We start from the raw sequence: 27,347 nt of genomic DNA, 5'->3' as shown, positions 1-27,347 counted from the left end.
GTTTAAACCGATTATAATTCCTCGATTATCTTTAACACGAATCCTAAAGGATAACAACCAAATATCTCTAACAGACGCAACCACGTGGCAGCAGGCGCCAGACTCCCCTCGGCCTCACCACTTGCTCCTGTGGAAGAGACTCAGTTCGCTCGCCGCTGGTAGGATCAAAGGTCGTGCCGCACGGCAGCTACGCCAAGCTGGGCGGCGCACCTGCGAGGTGCGAGCCGCATGACGACGCTATGGGCCGAGCGCGGTGGCAAGGCCGAGCTGCGCAGCGCTGCCAACCCCCATCAAGTTCAGCGCTGATTCACCATCATCGAGTCCCCTGGTCAGTGCCTTCCGCCGAAATTATATACAGATTGTTCCATGGTACTCTCACTATCATTCTCCTATTATAATTTATCCAGTTTTCCTCTTTTCAGTGTTTGATGGCCACGGCAAAGAACAAGGTACCTGCTGCTGGCTCATTTCATTATTCATGTAATCCTCACCTAAACTAGATGTCGATTTCGCATCAGTTTGTTCAGTGAGGATAGTCTTCTGGTATTATTTGATCCAAGTTAATAATCAAAGCAACCGGTGATTTAATATGATATAGATGATTAAATTCTTTGTCTGTATATGTATCCAAACTTCTTCTAAATTTCACAATGTCATCCATTTCATTGTCTGCTGCTACTGAAAACAGGATCATATCTAAAGAATTAACACCTGTGGTTCTCGGCAAGGATATATGAATTGAGGTAAGCGCTGCCTGGAAATTCCTAAATAATGCTCATGTATCTACATGTTACAGATTATTGCCTTGCTTTCAGCAGGTTTATTTAGTGCAAAATTTGAATGCAATATTAATTTTATTCTTCTGAGAGCGACCTACACCACTATACATTGTATATATATCATTTGCCTTTATTTAAATTGCTCATGGCCTGCCGAAGAATGAACATAATAGTTTAGTTTGTTATCTTTGTATAGGCCTATTTCATGACGCTAATTAACTAATCTTTAGTGCTGATTGCCTCTTATTAGCTACCACATATGTCACCATGTCAGTTTACCTCTTCTTTCTATTTGCATCTGCGCAATTGCATTTTAGTAGTCAAGTTAAGTTGTTTTTGTTCCTTCTTCAGCTTTACAAACAAAACTGGTATAAAACAAACTCATCAGCGTGGCTTTTGATTTTTGCTATTGTTTCTGCCCTTTGATCCTGCAATGCAAGAACTATCAGGCTATCTCTATGGACTTGCAGTTACCAAACAGGTACAACTATGTTGCCTTTTCAGCTTTAGAGACAAAATTAGTATGAAGTAACCTCGGTGTACATTTTTATTCTTACTTTTGTTTCTACATCTGTCCCTGCACTAAGAGAACCCTATATGGACTTGCAGTAACAATATTATGGATTAGTTTTTGCTGCAGTACAAATTTTTGTTCACTGACAACCTAAAGCACTTGAAAGTCATGACATTGGCCAGTTCTAGCGGCCTTTTCTGTGGGTTCAGACTAAATTGGTAAATTCAAAGTCCATTTTGCAAATTGGTGTGTTTTAGCATAGGTATATAGAATCCTTTTTCTCATTCTATGATACCAAATTTGAATGTCTACTGTGTTGCATACTGTAGGTGATGTCTTGTAAGAAATCGGTGCTCGTAGCCTAAGTGGGGGAGGGGGTGAATTAGGCAAATTAAAACCTTAACTTATGGCTTCCACTACTTTTGCATCAAACTTAATGCTATCAAGATATGTAACTATGGTTGATCTAGTGTGAAACCCTCGTCCAAAATAATTTTTGCAACCTAGAGCCAATCCTAGCAAAATACTACACTAAGAATGTAAAGGCACACAAGTTGCAAGAATATAATGCGGAAACGTAAGAGAAGGAGATAAGGGGAAGCAAACTCTTGACACGATGATTTATCCTGTGGTATTGGTAAGCACTAAGCCACCATTAGTCCATATTGTTGAAGCACTCACATAAGAGTATTGTTTTGCGGTCACCAAGTCTCTTCTAGGACACCCCTTGACTTGCCACGGCTTGGCCACTAAGGCTCACGCCAAGTTTCCCAGTCACCTTGATGCCGTCTCCACTAAGGAGCTTCTCCACGAAAGAAGGGGTCTCCACGTCCCCCGCACACGGTCGTCGATGCCGTGCCACACCAAGCTGGAGGGTCGAATACTTGCCGGTGAGCCACCAAGGCTCCAAGGCGCCGGCACACCTTGTACAACTGTGGTTCACTCCTAGAATGGATCACAAAGTAGGCACATCTTGCACTCTCTCTTCTCTAGGCCTATCCTAGCACTAATCATTCTCCTAAGTTTGTGTTAAGCCTTTGATAAATCACTTAAGCAATTTTGATGGCTTGAATGCGTTTTTGATGAGTCTTGATCTCCAATGAATTCCTGCACACTCCAAGAACTTCAAATGGATGAGTGGATGGGGTATAAATAGCCCAAGGCATCAAAGAGCCGTTGCTCCAACGGCTAGTTAAAGTATACAATCGAATGTTCCAATGGTCTATTTTGGCATGCATCGTAACATCCGGTCCAACTAGCCGTTGGCCTCCCCGTGCCCAAATTCTTCACCGGCACATCAAAATTCGCCCGATGCTTCATCCGACGCTTCATCCAATGCCCCATCGAAATATCCAGTGCTGAAGGAGTTTCACCCAAAACCTCTCTAGAACTTCGCAAAGTAAATATGCTTCGTCCGACGCCTCCAACTCCTGACCGTCGGATCATCCGGTGCTATAGATCTTTTTCTGCCTTCTCGAAGAATTGCTCCAACGCTACTAAAAAATCCATCGTCGGATCATCCGGTGCTTGCTGCAACTCAAGTTGATTTTCCAGTTGTACCAATTGCTCTGACGCGTGCTCCGATGCTTGCTTCTACGGGCCATCGGAACATCCGATGGTACTGTTTTTTCTGAGTTCAATACCGTCACTTGCACAACAAAGATACCATCATTTGGATGCTTGCTCTTTGGATTTTCTCTATCATTTGGATGCTTAATACTGTAGAATAATCCTAGATACTATGGCTTGGTCACTTGAGTACCATAACTTGGATACTTGAATATCATGATTTGGATATCAAGAATGCCATGATTTGAACCTTGCCATGGTTTGGTTTGTATTCTTGGGACCTAGAAACCTACAAGGTACATGCTAGACAAGGTATTAGTCTCCATGACTATGTTGTCACTCAATCACCAAAATCACAAACTATGGTCTAATGGGGCCATGTTCGCTACACGTCGAGCCTGCAAAGTAATTGCAGTTTTCATTTCAGGTATGAGGTCAATATTGTAGACAAAAAATCCTTGCACATTTGCCCACATACTGAGAATGAAAGTTCATTTGGCATGTTTGAAGACTGAAATTGGCCCTCTTTGTCTATTTATACCTGCTAATTCTTTCAAGATAAGATGCTGCATGATTTAAATTATAGTATATCAGTCCAGATATAAAACCTTTATGTATTTATACCAAATGAAACCTCAGTACCTCCTGTTATGTTATCTAATAATCCAGAATATATTTGGAAGTTAAGAAATATCATTGTCTAATATAATGTGGTTAGGCCCTTCACGACATGTATGGTAATTACATATGACAACAATAACTAAAATGGCCATACAATATGAAGATAATATATTGCTTTTAAGAAATTAAATGCCCGACTAATTCTTTTTTGAAATAAATTTTGTGTATATAATATGCTACATGTTACAGCTAAGTACATCTTCAATACATGGTTACTGCAGGATTGGTATTAAAAGATTGGAGCCCTAAAGCATATGCTTCTCATTAGTACCATTCAGCACACTAGCACCAGTGTTATGAGGGTGTCTCATGTAAGGTGGCAATTCTTCTGCCGATTTCTTTTCCTTGGTATTTTCCAGGGCATCAGGACCACTTTGACGATCAGAATTCATATGCATGCTTACAAAGCTATTCATATAAGACATTGTGGAATGGTGCTTACAAAATTAGTTGCAGTATATAATATACTTTTTTGGTGCATACTTCGTGTTCCAAATATCAGCGCTAATTATACAATTTAAAAGGATTCTATGTCAAATCGAAAACCATATCATTGCTTTTGAGTTTCAGTTTCTTTGAGGCGTTGAGCTACACTGCAACGTATGCAACAGCGAAATAGGCCCAGCCCACTCTGAACAATCCGCATTTCTGCCTTAAGCCGAACAAACACAATGAAACGCTCCAGAATTATAACTGCACGTGAGACGATCTACCTCTATTCAGGCGTGCTGCTTATACGGGCGCGGCGGAGCGCTCCGTTCTTCCTAGTATAAAGTTACCACCTGAGTTTCGGGGCATGCAGAGCTTTCGTTTTTCGTCCCTATTTTAATGCATAGACATATATTTATTAATATAAGTGTCAAGGGGACAGCCCCATAGAGTACATCCTCTTCAACACATGGAGCCCCCCTTTCGATCCTGCAGCTCAGGTTCGGATCACTGATTCGCTCGATCAGTTTGCTGGAACAGAGAAGCGGCCTGTAGTGCAGCTGGCAAGTCACCCTCATTTGCCGACCAGGGGTCGAACCCTGGTTTCTCACCTTTGTTCAGGTTGCCCACCCTCATTTTTTTTTTGTTTGCTGGAACAGAGGACCCTCTGCTTTTCCTCATCACCTGAGGCAGAGAGGGGTGCTTTCTTTGCTTTTGGGGGCAGAGGATCCTCTGCTTTTTACTGATTTTATTTCTTTTGTTCTAGTTGATTCTACTAAAAACAAGGCACTTATTGCTATGTAATATCAGTGACACTCATGGATAGATTTAAAAGTTTAAAAACTTACAACTGACAGGACTAGTAGTCTAGTACAAGTAGAAGATTTGTATTAATCACCACGTTCGGTTCAAGTAAATCCATTTCACACACCTACAGCAGTATTAGATAGAGTCTTGAAAACAATTTCACTATACTAAATCTAGAATGAAATTGGTACAACAAACCTACAATAACGATATATTCAAATTCTTAAGCTTGAACCTATACTGCAGCAATGTTGCATAGAATTAGTAGGATTTCGCAAGGACACCTGAAGAAATAATGCTGGGGCGTTTTTCTTGATGGAGAGTTGCTTGCTTATTTGATCGTGGCATCGGGCAGTAGGAGTTGTTCAACTTATCTTTTTTTTTTTAATTCGTAACCATAGGAATTCAGTTGTTAATGAGCTCATTGTTGACTCAACCAAGTTGATATCAGATTTGTGGTTAAACCGACCATTTCTGAGTCCAAACTAACAACTGAACAGCGAAATGAGCATAGCTTAACATAGTTGCTAAGATTTCTTGTAGTTGAATCCACCATCTGGATTCGAATCTTTGACTCGACATGAGTACTCGTATTTTTTTATTTTAAAATTTAACCGGCATTATTTTTTAAGTGTTAGGCGATGTGTCCGTCGACAATGATGTGTTTGTGGTGACTTTATTAATCTTAAGATGTGCTAATTCAGTTTCTCGGAGGTGCTCATAGGTAACATTGTGTGTGTATTATAGGTGTATTCATAGTGGTGAGTGTACTCGTAATGTTTTACAAATCTTCCTTAAATCACATAATGTTTTTTGTTATTGGTGCCGAGCTGTCTTGTTGTGCAGCCCTATCCATCACAGCTTCACGTGTGTATACTGCCATATTGACTTCCAGGGGCGGGGAATAACGGTGGCTGTTTCTTGATTTTGATGCATCGCTTTGATGTCGTTTATTTATGCCTTTTGATAAAGGGGTAGCACTGTAGTAGTGACATGGCATAGTGATCTGCTGATCGGTCGTGGGTCAACTTCTTTAGTGGGAATGTGGCAACATCAAGTTCCATGCTTTGCCTCCGACTTGACTACGAAAATCGACTCCTGCCAGGGTTCTGAATTTTCTTTTTTTTTTTTTGAGAGGGGCAGGGTTCTGATTTGATACCGCAGAATTTTGAAATCAAGAATTCTACTCGGCATCGGCGTCTTCAACTGGACTCCAGAGTATAGATTAGAAACCACACTTCCCCAGGATGCGGGCCTTCATGCTGAGTACGGATATGGCATAACCGCCAAAAACAACAGAATGCAGTGTTCCCCTTGCCGGACCGGCTTTGTTGTTGATGATAACCAGCTTGCCAAATCGCATAGCACAAAGAATCGAATATGCCTTGGATTAACAACACGGCCGAGCATTAATCTTCAGCGGTGAAGCGGATCAACTTTTGTAGATAACAAACTCATCAACTTGCTTCAGAGCCGAACGATTGTTGAAACACACTATTGTAGATTGACTTCGACACAGATTAGAGGTGCAGCAATCAACTCGATGTGCCGCATGTTGCGACTAGAAAAAACACTGTTGGCAGCTCCGTCTTGACTTATGTTTAACGAATATGGCCCATTAAACTATAGAGATTTTGTGATTGAGCGATAATATAGTCATTGAAATTAATGGTTTGTCAAGCATGTGTCTTGTAGGTTTTATAGATCCTAAGAATGAAAACCAAACCATAGTAATGTCCAAATCATGATATTCAAGCAATCCAAATCATGGTATTCAAACGATCAAGCCATGATATCTAGGATTATACTAGAAAATACAGAGAAATTAGTAGCATCGGATGATCTGATGGTCCATCGGAGCAACCGTTGGAACAAGCGTTGGAGCAATTAGTACAACTAAAAAATCCACTTGAGTTGCAGCAAGCACCAGATGATCCGACGATATGATTTTTACAAGCATCAGAGCGCAGAGCAGAAAGAAAGAGACCTATAGCACCAGATGATCCAATGCCTTGTGGAGGTGACTGTCGGACGAAGCATATTTACTTTGAAATCGTCCAAAGAGTTTTCAGGTAAAACTCCTTCAGCACCAGATGTTCCGATGGTACATCGGATGAAGCATAAGACAGAGCGTCAAATGAATTTGGGTAGGTGGTCCAATAGCTATATGTGTCAGCAGGGGACACCGGATGATCTGATGCCTACCAAACGTGACCATTGGATCATCCGATGCTCACTATTTTTACTAGCCATTGGAGCAACGACTCTTTGAGGTCCTTGAGCTATTTATGCCCCCTCTACTCGCCCATTCAAGGTTGTTGGAGTGTTTAGGAGTGCATTCAAGATCAAAACTCATCAAGAACACATGCATACTACCAAAAGTGCTAAAGTGACAAATCTAAGGCTTAGCACAAGCTTAGTGAGTGATTAGTGCTAGAATAGGTCTAGAGAGAGTGAGTGCGAGGTGTTGCTACCTTGTGATTGGTTCAAGGAGTGAACCACCATTGTAAACTTGGTGTGCCGGGCCTTGGGACCTTGGTGGCTCGCTGACTGTCGGGAATAAATCCCCAGTACCTACAAGGAAAGAAGAAGACGGACTCCTAATAGGATTCCCCTGTAATCCTACTAGGACTCCTACCTTGTAACCAACTAGTAATCCCGCCCCTGAAGTATATAAAGGAGGACAGGGGTACCTAGATTGGCAGACATCCTCAGAACCAACACCAAACAACACCCAAGTGCAGGGCGCAATATACAACATCCCAAACAGGACGTAGGATATTACGCTACCCTGGCAGCCTGAACCTGTATAAATCTGTATCTTGTGTCCTCGCTTTTACCATCAAGCTCTAGGTCCGGCGACCCCCCACCAACCAATCTACTACCTCGGGTTACCCTCAGTAGGTTGCCGGGTACAAAACACCAACACCGGCTTGGTGTGGAGTGGCGACGATGACCTGTGTGCGGGGGATGAGGAGGCCCCTTCCTTCGTGGAGAATCTTCGTAGTGGAGACAACATCAAGGTGACCGGAAGAGTAGTGGTGAGCCTTGCCTTTGTGGAAACCTTCTCATCCAGCTCAGCGAAAACCTTTGTGGTGAGTCCAAGACTTTGACCGGGAGAGAATTGCTGACCGGGAGCATATCCTTGGTGTAGCTCCAATGTGGACTATGGGTGGCATTTTCCTACTGATACTACGGGATAAAATCATCATGCCGAGTTTGCATCCTTCCTAACCCACTGCTTTACGTTTCCACATTTCATACTTGCAACTTGAGTGCCTTTACTTTCTAGAATAGTATCTAGTTAGGATTGGCTCTAGGTTGCAAAACTCTTTGTGGGTGGGAAGTTTTCACTAGATCAACCATAGATGCACATCTAGATAGCATGATCCAGTCTATGTTTTGATGCTAGTAGTGGAAGCCATAAGCTAAAGATTTCAGGTCCACTGAGTACTACCATTACAAGAGGTACAAATAATCCACAGGATGAGGTTGGGTCAGCTAACCTTCGACTTCGCTGCCTAAGGATGCTTAAAGTCCTCCTAGATAGTACTCAGTGGATGGTTTGTCGTAGTGTATCATGTTGTTTGGGTCTGAAATTTAAATTTGTATATTTATATCTAAACTTTCAGCAACATTTGAGTTTATGAAATTTGTATCATGTTTGTTATGCTTCATAATTCTATGGATGATTAGAATATCTTTGGTTTGGTAATATTTTATAGATGGATCGGTAATGGATGTACAACATGGACAAACGCTCCATGGAGTACATTAATGGCTTGCATAATTTTCTTGATCTAGCAAAGTCCAACAAGCCGCCATCTGGTTTCATTTGTTGTCCATGCAGAAATTGCAAAAATAACAAGGATTACTCATCCAGAAAGACTATTCAAGCCTACATATACAGTTATTCATACCTAATTATTTTGTTTGGACCTAGCATGGGAAAAGACGAGTTATGGTGGAAGATGATGATAAAGAAGATGATGATAACTACATTCCAGACTGGACTCAAGGAGGTGCCTTTGCAGATGTCGCAATGGGCGAGGCTGAAGAAGAGATGGTGTCAGAAGAAAGTGAAATTGATGACCTCGTTCATGTGTTGCGAGATGCAAAGGAAGACTATGAGAATATGAAGGAGTAAAATAAGTTCAAACGTATGTTACATAATCATAAGAAACTGTTGTACCTAGATTGTAAACTGGGGCACAAAAAGTTGGACACCACACTAGAAATGCTGCAATGGAAGGTAACAAATGGAGTTTCTGATAAGGGTTTTGATGAGTTAACTAAAAGCATAAAGAACATGCTTTCTGAGGGGAATGAATTGTCGTCCTCAATGTATGAAGCTAAAAAGGTTGTTTGCCCTCTGAGTTTGGAGGTACAAAAGATACATGCATGCCCTAATGACTATATCCTCTATCGTGGTGCGGAATACAAGAAGTTGGAGGCTTGTCATGTGTGCGACGCGCTGCGTTATAAGATCAGGCAAAATAACCCTAGTGATGCTGTTGACGCCAGATTTTGACACGTGTAAAATCGGCGTTAGGAGAAGAAAAAATCGGAAGATGCGGCGAGATACAAGGGAGACGATTGGAAATCGGCCGATTGCTGCTACAGTCAAGGATCGGCCAAATGATGCTACAGTCGAGGATCGGTTGATTGATCCTTGGAGTTCCGCCTCGCCCGACCCCTGAGGCTTGGGATCGGACGCGCCCGACCCCCAAGGGAGGATCTCCGCCTCGCCCGACCCCTGAGGCTTGGGATCGGACGCGCCCGACCCCCAAGGGAGGATCTCCGTCTCGCCCGACCCCTGAGGTTTGGGATTAGACGCGCCCGACCCCTCTAAAGGAGGATCTCCGCCTCGTCCGACCCTAGTGCTCAGGGTCGGGATGAGTTTGAGCCCTTGACGTATGGGTCCTGATCGGTTACCTCCTTGCTAAAGAGGTAATTGGGCCGATGTGGGCTTAAAAAGGATTATGAAGATGAAGAGGGGGTCAGCCCATGAAGCGCGTAAAGATAGTACGAATCGTACTTGTAAATATTTGTTTTCTGTTTAGATTTGGGGATAGAGTTCTAGTCGGATAAGAAGTTTTTCTGTTTAAATTTAGAGATAGAGTTCTAGTCGGATAAGAAGTCATCTGTACGGGGCTATAAATAGCCACCTTTGTAGATCTGTAAACAACAATCAACTCAATACAACAAACTACTTTTTCCTCGTACTTACTTTCAAGCAGGCGACTTCGCCAACACTTTTTCTTCTTTTTCACGAGTTCATACGGGTTGGCGGGGCTGCATCAACTTGACCTCTGGCTGATCTTGTAAGTTCCATTTATCGAGTAATTTCTAAGCTTTAACTTCGGGCGCATCGCTGTCGTTTCGTTTAGATTTATTCACTAGTTATCGATATTCACTAGGATTCTAGGTTTTACCTTCGGCTTTATCATATCTTACTACTTAATTTATCGCTTTTCCACATAGCCGATCGGATCTGTTCCTAGTGTTGCTATCTTAACGTTGTTTAGATTGCTCTAGTAGTTTTCTCTACAAACGTTACTTGGTAATCGGTTGCTTCATAGCCGATTTCCTTCATTACTGCAAATCGGCCAATTCGCTGATAAGCTTTCCTAAGATCGGAACTTTAGCCGATCGCCACCCCTGGGAACTGACACGTCTATTTCCTTGCCAATCAACAGGTCAGATTGGCTGGCACGCCGCGCGAACCGCACCAGGGCGATTCACCCGAATAGGAGCGAAGCAGATTCTCCCGGGTCGTGTGTCCGACGCTGGGAATTTGATCAGTGATTTCTAGCGCCAACACACTTTTGGCACGCCCGGTGGGACCAATACAACCGCCACCATGTCGAAAGCTGCTGAAGTCTCCGAAGATAACGTCATCGAAGTGACAGAGGCAGATCTCAGGGACGACCAGAAGGAAGAACTAGAGAAGCAGACGGCATACTACCGGAAGGCTTGCCTGCAGTCCTTCAGTCGCACCAGAAGCGGGGAGACTATCAAAAAGACTCCGTTTCCAACTCCCCGCCAGATCACAATCACCGAGGACTTGGACAAGATGTCCGAGATGGTCCAGCAGTCCGTTTATCAAGCTTTCATCGATCAATCCTCGATGCTTGCAAATACGGTGTACAATGCCGTCATCAGCTCCTTGGCTAGCGGGGTATCTCAAGGGTACAAGGGACCGGCATATGCTTCGCCGATTCCACCAAACAAGAGTTATCTGAATTCGGCTTCTCAGCCGATCCAATTTCCAGTTGGGGGTCCAGGCGCTTCCTCATCATCGATCTCTATGGGGTATACTGGCACACAACACCTCCAGCCACATCCCGTTGAGTTGTCCTCCGCGCAGTTCCCTCCGGTTAATCCAGCGCCTTGGGGGGCACCATCAGCTACGGCCGTTCAGGATCAATCGGCCAACCAGGGAAGTCCCCAATTCCAGGCGTCTTTCTAGGCAGCCACTCGACCAACTATGCCGCCGTACCAGCCTGTCGCACCAGAAATGAGCAAAGCAGCAGAGCTCGTACTATATGATGAAACGAGTGGCTCATTCAAACAGCCGACCCTGAATACGCAGCCGGCTATAACACATCAAATGCCACATACTTTCACTCAGCATCAAGTCATCCCGCCGCCGATATACTAGCACGTACCAGTCCCTCAGCTGACAGTTTTCCAGCAACAGCCGGACTGGTCGGCACGTATAGCAGAGGTGATTCAGGAACAATTCGGCTTGAAGCCGAAGGTGCAGACTTACACCTACAGGACACCGTACCCGTCTACGTACGACTTACTGCCGTTTCCTCATCGGTATAAAGTTCCTGACTTCACCAAGTTTTCGGGGATGGACAACACCTCAACCGTAGAACACGTGAACAGATTCATCATCCAATGCGGAGAGGCAGCGGCGCATGATGCTCTATGGGTGCGGCTCTTCTCGTCATCTTTGTCTGGGTCGGCCTTCCAGTGGTTCACAACCTTACCACCCAACTCGATTATTACATGGGCCGATCTGGAGAGGCAGTTTCATAAATACTTCTACGCCGGGGTACATGAGATGAAGCTGTCCAATTTGACCAGCCTCAGGCAGAGAAGCGACGAGCCGATATCCTCATATGTGCAGAGGTTTCGGGAAATCAAGAACAAATGCTATTCTCTGGCTCTAACTGATGCACAGCTGGCTGATATAGCCTTTCAAGGTCTCCTGCCTCACATCAAGGAAAAATACGCCTCACAGGAGTTTGAGAGCTTCAGCCAAATCGTCCACCGATTGTCTGGTCAAGAGGTACGTTCTTTCGATCCACGAAGGAATTTCCAGAAGAAGGTGGCATACTTGGAAGAGGTTGAAGCCGAAGAAGATGCAGAAGTCGGTCTTGCAGAATGGGTTAAAGGGAAAAAGCCGATATCATGTCCGTTCAGCAAAAAGGAGCCAGAAACGTTCGGCTTTGATACTTCAAAGGCCGATAAAATCTTCGACCTTCTCCTCCAGGAAGGACAGATCAAGCTCTCGCCATACCATACCATTCCTTCTGCCGAACAGCTGAAGAAGATAAAATATTGCAAGTGGCACAACGCTACATCCCATGACACTAATGAGTGCAAAATCTTCCGGCAGCAGATACAGATGGCCATTGAGTAGGGCAGACTTAAATTTGAAGTGCCAACAAAACCTGCCAAGCCGATGAAGATCGATCAGCACCCCTTCCCCACTAACATGGTTGACACGGGAAAGAATTCGCTCCAAACCAAGGTGCTGACATCCGAATCGGCTAAAAAGAGTGGCGCCGTAGACCCCAGAAATCAAGCGACGCCTGAAGACGTCAAGGGGAAGCGGTGGATGGAGGACGATGATGGCAGATCAGGTGAACCATGCATTACTTCCCAATTCCTGCTCCACAAATATCAGCGGCAACATGAACGCTCAAGATCCCAGGAAGAAGCAATGCAGCGACATGAAGATCACTGGAGATGCCCGTTCTTCATCCACTGTTGGGAAAGCAACCTCAAGTTGCCTTCGGTCGATAATTGCCCGAAGTGCAACGGCCCGTATCATAACAATCGGCCGTTCAACAGGTCTCGCTCCAGAGACGGGAGACCAGAGCCGATCAGCAGGAACTTGCGCGACCAAGATGACCGACGCCCTCCCGTACGTGATCGGCTGGGGGGCAGAAGTGACCGATATGACCGGTCGGAAGGCAGGCGCCATGATGGGCTGGGGGGTAGATTTGATCGACATGACCGGCCGGAAAACAGGGCCAGCGTCCACAGTCGGCTTGAAGAGATGGCCGATGCTCGAGCGTCAAACGAGAACCCTTTAGGACGCGAACCGGAATGGGAACGCGCCAGGCCACGAACCAAACCAGTGAACCCCAGGTGGTGTCCCGACGGATTGACCAAGTCTCAAAAACGAAGAATCCAGCATCTCCGCCAGTGGGAACAACAGGAAGAAGAACAACAATACACGACGGACAAGAGGGAAGGCAGGTCTCAGGTACGGCGCCCCAAAAGAAACGACAGAGGGGACGACGAATCGGCAGGTGACAAATCGGCAGCCGACATCGGCATGGTTTTCATACTGCCGATGGAGTTCATGACTCCTGCCGACTGACAGGATATATCGGCGATGGAAGAACAGATGGCGCAATTGGCTTTGGAGCCAATGACAGCCACATTCGAGAAGCCCAAAGATGACAAACGGCAACACCTGAAAGCGTTGTTTCTTAAAGGGCATGTCAACGGCCGACCCCTCACCAGGTTAATGGTAGACGGAGGAGCTGCAGTCAACATCATGCCATACGCCGTGCTCCAGAAGCTTGGGAAGGGCGATGATGACCTAACCAAGACAGATATGATACTCAAGGACTTCGAGGGCAACGTATCCCCCGCTCGCAGCGCCCTCTGCGTCGACCTCACCATCGGCAGTAAGACCCTTCCCACTACTTTCTTTATTATTAATGGCAAGGGGTCCTACAACATGCTACTTGGCCGAGACTGGATACATGCAAATTGCTGTGTTCCATCTACAATGCATCAATGTCTTGTACAATGGGTTGGCGACAACATCGAGGTGGTCACCGCCGATTCCGCATACAGCATCGCAGCAGCCGACACGCAGCAGTGGAGCTGCGAAACCGTCAAGTGCATATCCGGGAGAGTATGGGATACTGATTTCTTGAAGGTGTCCGATTTTGGCCTAGAGCCGATCCGAGCAGTCGGCTCCGAAGACTCAGATTAAATGGATCAGTTCGCCCGAGAAGATGGGAAGCTAGGGCACGGGTTCACGTCGGCCGATTCATTAGAGATGATAGACTTAGGCGATGGCACCAAACCAAGGCCGACATATATTAGTGCAAATTTAGATCCGGAATACAAATGTAAACTGACAAGTTTGTTAAGAAAATTTAAGGATTGTTTTGCTTGGGAGTATCATGAGATGCCCGGATTAGACCGATCTATTGTTGAACAACGGCTACCCATAAAACCAGGATATCGGCCGTATCAACAGCCTGCATGGCGGTGCAATCCTAAAATCCTACCAGATATAAAAGCTAAAATAACTCGGCTAATCGAAGCAAAATTTATTCGGCAATGCCGTTATGCCGAGTGGATCTCCAACATTGTACCAGTATACAAGAAGAACGGAAAGCTACGCGTGTGCGTCGATTTCAGGAATCTTAATCAGGCCACACCAATGGACGGATACCCCATGCCGACGGCCGATGTGCTGATAGATGCCGCCGCGGGACACAAGGTTATTAGTTTCATGGACGGAAACGCTGGGTACAATCAGATACTTATGGTCAAAGAAGACATACCCAAAACGGCCTTCAGATGCCCAGGTCACCTTGGTTTATTCGAGTGGGTGGTAATGACTTTCAGTTTAAAAAACGACGGTGCCACGTATCAGAGAGCCATGAACTATATATTTCACAAACTCATCGGCATACTGGTAGAAATCTACATCGACGACGTCGTAGTCAAGTCAAAAGGACACGAGGAGCATCTGGCCGATTTGCGAAAAGTGTTGGAATGCACTAAGAAACATGGGCTGAAGATGAATCCGAATAAGTGTGCCTTCGGCGTATCCGCCGGACAATTCTTAGGATTCATGATGCACGAGCGGGGAATAGAAATCAATCAGAAGACTATAGCGGCCATCAACAAAGTCGTGGCCCCGCAGAATAAAACTGAGTTGCAATCTCTAATCGGCAAGGTGAATTTCATCAGAAGATTCATATCTAATTTATCTGGGCGAATCCAAGCTTTCACACCACTATTAAAGTTGAAGCCCGACCAGGAGTTCATATGGGGGGAAGAGCAACGCAAGGCACTGGAAGATATCAAGCAGTACTTGGTCTCACCACCGGTATTGGTCCCTCCTCAAACTGGTAAGCCGTTTAAACTATATTTATCAGCCGATGAAAAAGCTATTGGGTCGGCTCTGGTCCAGGAGTTCGAGGGAAAGGAACGAGTAATTTATTATGTCAGTACAAGACTTCTGGATGCCGAAACAAGGTATCCTCCAGTGGAGCAGTTGTGCCTATGCCTTTACTTCTCATGCACCAAACTCAGGCACTATTTGCTGTCGGCGGAATGTGTGGTTGTATGCAAAGACGACGTGGTAAAATACATGCTGTCACTGCCGATTTTGAAAGGACGAATCAGCAAATGGATCTTAGCTTTGTCAGAGTTTGACCTTCGGTATGAATCGGCGAAAGCCGTCAAGGGTCAGGTCATGGCCGATTTCGTCGCCCAACACTGCGGGCCAGAGGCTACCTTCGTGGAACCGGTACCTTGGACTTTATACTTCGATGGATTGTCATGTGGGGTCGGATCAGGAATCGGCATCGTCCTCATATCGCCTCGGGGGGCAAGCTACGATTTTTCTCTGCCGATAGAAGCGACCGCCACTAACAATCAAGCAGAGTACCGAGCTGTACTGAAGGGATTACAATTGCTAAGAGAAGTCAAGGCTGATTCCGTCGAAATTTTTGGGGATTCCATGCTTATTGTGGATCAATTAACAGGGAAATCCGAATGCAAGGACGATGTATTGAGGATTTATTACGAAGATTGCCTGCAGCTTTTAAAAGAGTTCAAATCGGCAGTTATTGAACACATCCCAAGGAATCACAACGAGGATGCCAACAAGCTCGCCCAACACGCATCTGGGTATCGGTCGATTCAAGGCGCTATGGCTCTAGAGCTCGCGGCCGATGACTGGCGAAAAGAAATTGCCGATTACCTGAAAGATCCATCCAAGAAAGTGGATCGGCGGGTGCGTTTCCATGCTACCAAATACGTACTACTGGAGGACGACTTGTTCTACCGAACAATTGACGGCGTCCTACTCAAGTGTCTGGGAACGGAGGAGGCTAAGACTCTGATGGGAGAAATTCATGAAGGAGTGTGTGGAGCCCACCAATCGGCTCATAAGATGAAATGGATGATCAAGAATAATGGGTATTACTGGCCGACGATCCTCGAAGATTGCTTCAAATATTATAAGGGATGCCAGGATTGTCAGAAATTCGGGAATGTCCAACGTGCGCCCGCGTCGGCCATGAATCCCATTATCAAACCATGGCCGTTCAGAGGATGGGGAATAGACCTCATCGGCCAAATTTATCCTCCATCAAGCAAAGGGCACAAATTCATTCTAGTGGCCACCGATTATTTCACCAAGTGGGTGGAGGCAATTCCGTTAAGAGCCGTAACATCAGCTGCCATGGTCGACTTCGTAAGGGACCATATCGTCTACCGATTCGGCATTCCCCAGACTATCACAACCGATCAAGGGACAATGTTCACATCAGGAGAATTCGAGGAGTTCACGGCCGATATGGGAATCAAATTGTTGAACTCCTCTCCATATTATGCCCAAGCTAATGACCAGGCCGAATCCTCCAACAAAGGAATAATAAAATTAATCAAGAAAGGAGACCTGGTTTGGAAGTTAGTGTTGCCGATTGGGTCGAAAGATCCCAAGTTCGGAAAGTGGTCCCCTACATGGGAAGGGTCGTATAAAATCGGTAGATGTGCTCCAGGAAATGCTTATATTCTAGAAACAATCGAAGGAGAAGAGTTTACTAGGGCTCTGAACGGAAGGAACTTGAAAAGGTACTACCCTAGTATATGGGTCGGAGCATAAAGGATCGACCACGATAAACAGCACACAGCCGATACAAAAAAGTTCGTCTAGAGAAGACATGTAATCGTCCAAATCGGCCGATGTATTTATTCGGTACGGACGGTGGGTTACACGGCCGACAAGGTACAAGTCGCCCTTAGAACAAAAAATAATTAACCACGCTTTTTCTTACGCTCTCTCTCAGCCCGACCTAGTTCTATCAGAAGACGGATGTACTCTTCTTCTATCTCTTTCATCGCAGCCTTCGCTTCAACTTGACGGGGGAGAGGATGGCTCCGGTCCATTGCCGGGCGTGATGTTCCTGCTGCTGCATCTTCAAGGATGACTTGTGGACGAAGCGGATGACTTCTGTCGGCTTGAGGCCGCCGGCGGGCGTTGCCGTCCAGAAAATCCCAGATCCGTCGGATGTCAGCAGGGATATGCTCTTGGAGTTCATTACGATGAGCCCGGATTAAGTCTTTGTCCTCTTGCGACAACGGTCCATCGGAGTGCATGAGTTCGATGGCTCGTTCGAGTTCAGGGCTAAGGCGCCGTGGCTGTGGAAAGTAACGATCAAAAAAGGTGATTCCCTTTAGAAGATCTAAACTAGGAAAAAGGATGAAGGCAAAAACTTTCACCTGGTTGACAGAGGAAGAGGAAGAGGAAGAGGATGAAGAAGACATGACTGAAAGGCGCACCGACGAAAGCGGGTTAGGAAGATGAAGTCGAGCTAGATTGGTACTCTCGGAACGGGGGCCTAGGCCGGCATTTATAAGAAAGGGAGGCACGGATGTTTGGTAAGACGCGTCCCATCAAAAGTGAAAAAGGTAATAAATAAAAGGGGGCGCCGCGAAGGACGGTCAAAGGGGGTATTAAATGTTTGTACAGGAACTGTCAGTACTACCCAGAAGGGCATCGATAGCCGCAATCGCTCGACGCCGGATCTGATCGGCAGAGTCCAAGACGTGTTGGTCATCTTCTGCCGATCCGGGGACTTCTGACGTATTGCGGTGGAGCTTGAGGGCTTCGTGAGCTAAGTGCTGCCTCTCCCGCTTCAAATCGGCGATGACAGAGGGGAGTTCCTGGAGCCTCTTCTCTTCGGCGTCTATTGCCTTGGTCACCTGCTCCATCTCCTTGGCAAGTTCCGCCCTTCGGCGTTTGAGGCGATCTATCGTGCTGACGATCCCCGGGCGAGAATCCTCCAGAAAGTGAATCCGTTGATGCACCTCTTGAGCTTGACGCTTGTATGTGTCTTCTTCTTCACGAGTCTTGGTCAGCTTGGCACGGTCGGCCATACGGTGCAGGGCCCTAAAGACCGGAATCCTCATTGACTCGATATATGCAGCCGGCGCCAAGGCCTCTTCCGCTTCTTCTGGTACTCGCCCGCTGACGTCACCAAAAAGTTGCCGAATCGGCGAGGCATCTTCTACCAATCGGCCGATGTCCTCTTGCAGAAGGGATCCGATGCTTACGAGTTTGGCACAGACGTCATCAGGGACAGAGCTCAAGGTGACCTAGCAAGAGGCGACTTCCTCGTCATCAGAGAGTGCGACTGCAAAGGAGAAGAGGCTGTTGTTGGGGGTGTCCTGTTCCTGGAAAAGTAGTAAGCCAAGGGGAAGGACAAGTCAGCCGATGATGGTAGCAAATCGGCCAACTAAGGAGAAGAAGCCTCTTACCTCCTTAAAACGAATTTCTTCAAGTTGCGGTTGGGAGGCTGTTATCCTCGACTCAGGGACTGGTTCCATTGATTTGTCATGAGTAGAAGGCTCCACCATGATTGGTGTTGTGCTCAGGCTGGCTCCCTGAAAGATGACCGATTGGGTTGCTGCCGATTGTTGCAAATCCACAGGAGGGATTTGTGCAGTCTAAAATAAGATGAGTTAGTATGAGGATGGCAATCGGCAGAATGAGACAACAAGCTTAGCTGCATAGCCTCCACCAGTAACGATGCAGCGACCGCTCCAGCTTGCGTGATGACTTGAGTTTCCACTTCTCCGGCAGCTGGAAGGGGCAAGGCGGCCAAAGTTTCTGCCGATATGATCATGGAGGGTCGGCCGATTCTATACGAGTTCGTACTCGGCGACTGGTCTTCTTGGTAACCTTCTTCCGCGCTTGCTTCGATCGGCCGGCGATCACATCCACGGAAGGGGCATCATAGCCGATGAGAGGGAAAATGGTGTAGGGGTGATGATCCTCTATTGGCCGACCACTCCGACTGTGTGTTGGGGGAACACGGTTTTCAGACTGGAATAAAAGTGAGATGTTAGTGTACATATTTAAATGCATTAACAAAGGAATGAAGATCGGTTAGGGGAAAATACCTCAGCGTTTGGATCGATGTTGGCTGGATCCAAGAGGTTGCAGTACGTTGATGCGGAGGCGCAGAACAGGTACTGTTTCCATTCGGCCCACCATAACTTGAATTGTTGGACAGCAAAGGGAGCTACTATCCAGTCATTCAGATCTATGGTGCTAGAGTCTGGTATCCGATCTCGCAGCCGACTGTAGTCAAGGCCCTTGGTAAGCTCATCTCTGAACTTTGCTCGGCCAATGAAGTATGCCTGAATCGGCAGTTGACCCATGCCGAATTGCCGTGCTGCAACAGAAGGATTGTAGAATTCATACGTAGGGGCATCTTTTCCTGAGAAGAAGTTGGCCGGTAACATCCCTGGTTTAATTAACTCATCTGTTAGATCTTCATTGAATCGGCCGGTGATTGAGTCAAAACAAGGAGGGATTTCAAAGATTGAGTCATCTCTCCGATAAGGGAACCAGACGGTTACATCTTCATTGAAGCCGTTGTAGAAGCACCGAAAGTATTCGGCCACCTTGGTCGCAGAATACGAGCAACCAGAGAAGGCCGATGCTGCTTCGCCAAAGGACATGCACCGGCGTCGGACAGTAAGGTTCTCTTCCGATTCGACGCTGGGGAAAGTCATATTTTCCACTCGCTGCTGACAGATCTCGCTCATATATAGGTTCAGCCATAAGTTAATGAACCACCAGGGCCCACCTGGGTTTCCAATCGGTTCCCCTTGGGATAGCTTGATGCCGATCTGATGAAGCATGTGGTAGACTGCTCCCAGTAAGTGCTTTCCGAGAGGAACCGAAGTCCCTATTGATAGTGCTTCGGCCAGAGCTTGGGTATTGGTAGATGGACCGGCTGCTCTCCCACAGAAGAAGTGCTTCTCTAGCCACATCATCAGGAAGGTCATATACTCTCTATTCTCGACAGATCCGGCCCTTTTGTTGCATCTGATGAAGCACTTCCACCCGCCGATTCCCCTTGTGTCCAGCCGATGTGATGTTGCGGCTATAAGGCGGAAAGGAATGTTTGGGGAAGTGATGTCCAGGCCGGTCAGCAAGACAACATCGGCCAATGTGGGGGTCATGGGTCCGTGTCCAAACAAGAATGCGTTGAGAGCATCAGACCAAAAGTAAGAAGCTGTCATCACTAACGGTTCATTCCGTTCCATTTGGGACAAGGATAGGTCGATGCATTGGCCAATTTTGTGCTCGTCCCATTGGAGCTTCTTGGAGGCGGCTATCCGCTGGTACCATTCCCTCCAACCAGGGGTTTCGTTCGGCCAAGACCTAAAGGTACCCGACCATTGATCTAGGTCCATGGTTGATTGTTTGAAGGGGATCCTGTGGGTTTCCAAGTTGATCAGGTCGGTAGGATCTGGGTTCCCCATGGGCCCGAGGCAGATAAGGCCGAGGCTTTCTGTGAGGCGAATGGTGATGCGATGCCTAACTGCCTAAAAAGGAAAAGGGGGTGCGAGAGTAAGAAATAGATCTAAGATAAATGCACTACCGATAAGGGAAGGTTTCGGTAATAACCTCTGGAATGAAGCTCCTCGTAATCGGCGAAGTCGCCGGTGCAGCTGCAGAGGATGAAGCCGCCAATGGGATCTCGAAAGAGGCTTCAGCTTTCGCCGATGAAGCTCCTTCTTCCGTCAATGGAGTCGCCGCTGTCGCCACTGGAATCTTCGCCGAAAGCGCCATTTCTGGAGCTTCGCGCGTTTGCGAGGTGCCTGAAGGTGCCGCCATTGGAAAAATAGGAAAGAATGCGAAGGGAAGGAGGAGATGGAGAATTGGAGGATTGAGGAAAGTATTGGAGGAGGAAGAAAGCCTGTGCGTTGGAGAAGAAGGACGTGAGCTCATAAGGAGTACGGGATGTGCTGATATTTAAAGAAGGTCTGAGAAGGGGTAAAAGTGGAATTTTTACCGCGCCGGCGTTTCGAGTTTTTCGGGAGTAGTGGTTGTCGTGGGCGTCCGTTTCGAAAAGATTGCAATCATCAGGTTGGAGACCGCGAAACGGAAGGATGTTTTCATGGCGTCTATTTCGGATGTGAAGTTAAAAAGAATTTCGAAGTAAAGACCATGTTTTACTCCGAAACTAGGGGGCATGTGTTGACGCCAAATTTTGACACGTGTAAAATCGGCGTTAGGAGAAGAAAAGATCGGAAGATGCGGCGAGATACAAGGGCGACGATTGGAAATCGGCCGATTGCTGCTACAGTCAAGGATCGGCCAAATGATGCTACAGTCGAGGATCAGCTGATTGATCCTTGGAGTTCCGCCTCGCCCGACCCCTGAGGCTTGGGATCGGACGCGACCGACCCCCAAGGGAGGATCTCCGCGTCGCCCGACCCCTAAGGCTTGGGATCGGATGCGCCCGACCCCCAAGGGAGGATCTCCGCCTCGCCCGACCCCTGAGGCTTGGGATCGGATGCGCCCGACCCCCAAGGGAGGATCTCCGTCTCGCCCGACCCCTGAGGTTTGGGATCGGACGCGCCCGACCCCTCCAAAGGAGGATCTCCGCCTCGTCCAACCCTAGTGCTCAGGGTCGGGATGAGTTTGAGCCCTTGACGTATGGGTCCTGATCGGTTACCTCCTTGCTAAAGAGGTAATTGGGCCGATGTGGGCTTAAAAAGGATTATGAAGATGAAGAGGGGGTCAGCCCATGAAGCGCGTAAAGATAGTACGAATCGTACTTGTAAATATTTGTTTTCTGTTTAGATTTGGGGATAGAGTTCTAGTCGGATAAGAAGTTTTTCTATTTAAATTTAGAGATAGAGTTCTAGTCGGATAAGAAGTCATCTGTACGGGGCTATAAATAGCCACCTTTGTAGATCTGTAAACAACAATCAACTCAATACAACAAACTACTTTTTCCTCGTACTTACTTTCAAGCAGGCGACTTCGCCAACACTTTTTCTTCTTTTTCACGAGTTCATACGGGTTGGCGGGGCTGCATCAACTTGACCTCTGGCTGATCTTGTAAGTTCCATTTATCGAGTAATTTCTAAGCTTTAACTTCGGGCGCATCGCTGTCGTTTCGTTTAGATTTATTCACTAGTTATCGATATTCACTAGGATTCTAGGTTTTACCTGTTGTTCTAGTTTTATCACCAGTTATCCAGCTTGGAATTAGAACCTTCGGCTTTATCATATCTTACTACTTAATTTATCGCTTTTCCACATGGCCGATTGGATCTGTTCCTAGTGTTGCTATCTTAACGTTGTTTAGATTGCTCTAGTAGTTTTCTCTATAAATGTTACTTGGTAATCGGTTGCTTCATAGCCGATTTCCTTCATTACTGCAAATTGGCCGATTCGCTGATAAGCTTTCCTAAGATCAGAACTTTAGCCGATCGCCACCCCTGGGAACTGACACGTCTATTTCCTTACCAATCAACAGGTCAGATTGGCTGGCACGCCGCGCGAACCGCACCAGGGCGATTCACCCGAACAGGAGCGAAGCAGATTCTCCCGGGTCGTGTGTTCGACGCTGGGAATTCGATCAGTGATTTCTAGCGCCAACAGATGTTGAGGGGTAGCCCAGCAAGAAGAAAAGTTCCTGCGAAGGTAATGTGGTATTTTCCTATAGTACCGCGCTTGAAGTATTTGTTCAGAAACAAGGCACATGCAAAGTTGATGCATTGGCACAAGGAAGAACATAAGCAAGATGAAATGATGAGACACCCCGCTGATTGGTCCTAGTGGAGAATAGTTGATAGAGAATTTCCCAAGTTTAAAAAGGATGCAAGGAACATAAGGTTTGGTGTAAATACGGATGGATTCAATCCATTCGGTAAGTTTAGTAGTGGTCATAGCACTTGGCGTGTGACCTTATGTATGTTCAACCTTTCGCCCTGGTTGTGCATGAAGCGGAAGTTCATTATGATGCTGGTAATTATCCAAGGCTAAAAAAACCTGACAACGACATTGATGTTTACCTAAGATTGTTGATTGAAGAATTTTTGCTGTTATGGAAGGAAGAAGGTGTACGTGTGTGGGATGAGGACAAAAAAGAGAATTTTAACCTATGAGCATTGTTGTTCGTAACCATCAATGATTGGCCCGCGCTTGGTAATTTGTCAGAACAAACAAACAAGGGATATCAAGCATGCACGCATTGTTTAGATGATACTGATAGCATTTTATATACGGGCCATTGTTGATTTCTTTTGGCTAACCACCCGTTAAGAAAGAAAGGGAATCATTTTGAAGGGATGGAAGATAAATGTTCTAAGCCTATGTACTGTAAGGGTAAATGTGTTTTTTCATGATAAAGGATGTAAGGGTAGTCTTTGGCAAGGGCTCTGGTAGCCAACATGTTCCGAACGATGAGGACGAACATGCACCCATGTGGAAGAAGAAGTCTATATTTTGGGAGCTGCCTTATTGAGATTGAGAATTCCTTGAGGTCCTAATGCAATCGATGTGATGCAGCTGCAAAAAAATCTTTGTGTGAACGTGCTTGGTTTCCTTGTTACACACGGAAAGGCAAAAGATACAATTGAAGCATGTCAGGACCTGAAATGTATGAAACAACACGATGGTTGTTGATGACTCTTAAGTACCAAATCTAAACTGTTAACTCTACATAAACACATAAAAGACGAGCATCAACAGTAGTGGTAGGAGTTATTACTAACGAATTCCACAAGTGTTGGTGAATATTTGTATTTAGGTTCATTAAAGGAGAAAACACACTTCAAGAGCAAGGAAACATACTCTCAACCAATCAGGAGCAAGCACACAGATTGGAGGACCCACATCAGGGCTTAAACCACCTAAACTTACCGCCAATCACCCTGTACCCACTTGGGGACCCACCTGGCAGTGTCCCGGAAGAAAGACGGCGAAAGGGAGCCAACCAAGGGTCGGCCAAACCACTCTGGTAGCCCCTCGAGCCCATCTTCCACATGTCGGCTCCTCGTGACATCCCAAAGGCAGTTATGACCGTGTCCCTAGGAGTTACCGCCTCAGGACAGCGCTAGGTGGCACAAGGAGAGGAGTTGGAGGAGAATATTCCCTTGAGATGCTTGGAGCATCTCCACTCTCCCAAGTGCCTATAAATAGAACGGGAGGGGGCTCTTTTGAGGACACACCACCAACACGTCTCAAGAAGAGTGTAGAGCTTCATTGCAAAGGTGGGGTGCTACTTAGCTAGTGCTTAGATTAGGGAGAGAGTGAGGGGTAGTTCGGGGAAGCGTCGGGTTTGTCGACATCCTTCTCCAAGATTGTACCTCTATGGATGCTAGCTTCCTTTGGTAGTAAGTAAGTTCATATTCGTGATTCCTTTCTTCAAGTAGTACTTATATCCAAGTGAGATCAGTTCTCTTTACTTGCGGGTTCATCGCTCTGTATTTATACAGAGTGTTGTAGTTTGCTACGAGATGTCAAACGTAGTTAGATTGCAATAGTAATTAATAGCGTAGACATGGTGTCTAGGCTAGAGGTTATTCTTTGTTTGCCTTATATCCCACGGATTGCTAGAGGTAGGCCGTAGGTGGTGACAGCCTATTGGTCCTTTGCAATCCTCCACGTTTGGATATGGCGTAAAGCTGTTGGCCAGAGGTGCCTGACTCATTCAGGGTAAGCTGGTGCCTGAAGCGAGTATCTTTAATTGAGAGATTGACCTCTAACTTGCCTCAAGTGCTACCTATAGGAAATACCCTTGCCACCTATTTGGGTGTGTCCTTGGATCGACTAGACTAGAAGTTAGAGCACACACGTTCCCTTGGATTTGGTATCCTTGGAATACTCTAAGGTGAAAGCTACAATGGTATCGATGCACTTGCGGATTTATTCGCATTAGTTAATTATACCAACAATGGCCTACATCTGGAAAAGATAGATGATGGACATTACTTACATCCTACTAGTTACACTCTTAGCAACAAAGAGAAGAAAAGCATGTTTGAATGCTTGAATAGTATCAAGGACCCATCAGACTACTCCTTGAATATACAAGGAGTAAAAAGTATTAAAGAGAAGAAATTCATAAATCTAAAGGCACATGACTGCCACATCCTTTTGACACAATTGCTACCTATTGCACTGAAGGGTATTCTACTAGAGCATGTGAGAATGTGAATTGTGAAGCTCTGTGCATTCCTCAACATGATTTCTCAGAAGGCAATCCATCCAAACAATCTACTAAAGCTGCAAAATGATGTGGTGCAATGCCCTGTCAGCTTTGAGATGCTCTTTCCACCTTCCTTCTTTAATATCATGACCCACCTTCTAGGTCACCTTGTTGAAGAGATTATTCTTCTCGGTCCTATATTTCTACACAATATGTTCTCTTTCAAGAGTTTATGTCAGTTATGAATAAGTATGTCCATAATTGTGCCCATCCAGAAGGAAGTATCGCAAAGGGATATGGAACAGAGGAGGTTATTGAGTTTTGTATTGACTTTATTGATGACCTAAGTTCGATTGGAGTCCCTGTATCATGCCATGAGGGGAGACTCAAGGGAAAGGGCACACTAGGGAGGAAAACTCGGATGGACATCGATAGGAGTACATTTCATAACGCACACTTCACGGTCCTGCAACAATCATCCCTGGTGGCTCCATATATGGAGGAGCACAAGTCCATTGTACGGTCCTCAAACAAAGGGAAGACTGAGGCCTGCATTATACGTCATCACATTGACACTTTTGCCTCTTGGTTGCGGCAATGACTGATGGGTGATGACACGATTGAAGAACAACTAGCATGGTTGGCTAGGGGTCGATCTATCTCAATATCGACGTTCCAAGGATACGAGATAAATGGGTACACATTTTACATGAGAGCCCATGACCAAAACAACACAAACCAAAATAGTGGTGTCCATATATATGCAGTAGACAACAATGGAAAAAAAGATAGATACTATGGTGTCATTGAGAAGATATGGGAATTGGACTATGGACCTTTGAAAATCCCTCTATTTCGATGCCAATGGGTAAAACTTACTAGAGGAGGTGTAACAACAGAGAACTATGGGATGACAATAGTGGACCTCAACAAGATTGAATACAGAGAAGGACATGTCAAGAAAACTAATAAAGAAGGGTTCTAATAAGTTAGATGACCAGCCAAAGTGCCACATAGTTCTTCCTGGAAAAAGAAAAATCGTTGGAGTTGAGGACAAAACTGACATTTCATAAGATAATGATCAGTTCGATGATCTTCCTCCATTTTCAGTCGATGTTAACCCAACCATCCTATTACCTAAAGAGGACGCTCCATATTTACGCTTCGATCACAACCAAGGGACGCTTGTCAAGAGGAAGGTTATTAACGTTCTGCTAGATGATGATGTGTAATATATTAGAACCATTATACTATATTTTGTGGTCAAGTGACAAAATAATGTAATAACACATTGTAATGATATGTCATGTATTCTATGAGTTTATGCAATTTGCTTTTTATTAACAATACTATTTGCAAAAATCTCACCTAATTAAACAAGAACTAATTTTTGCATGGTTAAAATAGTAAATATTTTGATTTTCTGTAGCACCATTAAATGTTAAAGAATAAATTTAGACACAATTAAAAAAGTACATTACTGAGTCATGGTAAACACTACATGCACTATTTTTCTAAATTTTTGCATAGTCAAAATATTTATTTTTTCCAATTTTTAAGATAACGTAAGTATTATGACCATTTATGACCTATTACTAAGTTAAAATTACTAATTTTACTATGTTTGATATTTAACTGCATCTAATATTTTGTAGTGTAAATAAACATCAAGCTAACAAACTTTTTTTGCAATTTTATGAATTTTATTTGATTTACTATGCAATAAATAAATATAATGGCAATTGTAAAGAGAAACAAAATAAAACATTGCGTTGGAGGGACTGAAACAGTGGGCTACAAACCCTTTAGTACCAGATGATAGCTACACCCGGTACTAAAGGAGCGGCAGTTTCATTTCGCGCCCTCTAGACTTCTTTATTACCGGGTGGTGGCTAGTACCGGTACCTTTAGTACCAGGTGCTGGAAGCACCGGTACTAAAGGGGGCATATAAGCCTATCCCCTCCTCCCCCAACACTAATTAGCCGTACATTGATCGATCCGCACCGCCGCCTCATCTCCCTAAAGGCACCACCGCCCCC

The 27,347-nt window shown here is 45.5% G+C and overlaps 1 long non-coding RNA gene across 2 annotated transcripts; it reads left to right on the top strand.

Moving 5' to 3' along the window:
• Positions 1-189: 189 nt before the first annotated feature.
• On the top strand, positions 190-4,041 carry LOC117850563 (uncharacterized). Of its 2 annotated transcripts, XR_004639311.2 has the most exons (4): positions 190-328; positions 423-449; positions 689-1,260; positions 3,765-4,041. It is a non-coding gene; the product is annotated as an uncharacterized lncRNA (long non-coding RNA). The 2 variants fall into 2 exon arrangements; XR_011897849.1 differs by having other exon boundaries at positions 689-4,041.
• Positions 4,042-27,347: the final 23,306 nt, after the last annotated feature.

Source organism: Setaria viridis, chromosome 3, assembly GCF_005286985.2.
Source record: "Setaria viridis chromosome 3, Setaria_viridis_v4.0, whole genome shotgun sequence".
NCBI lineage: Eukaryota > Viridiplantae > Streptophyta > Magnoliopsida > Poales > Poaceae > Setaria > Setaria viridis.
The sequence above is the reverse complement of the archived record's forward strand: the minus strand, read 5'-3'. Positions and strand labels throughout refer to the sequence as shown.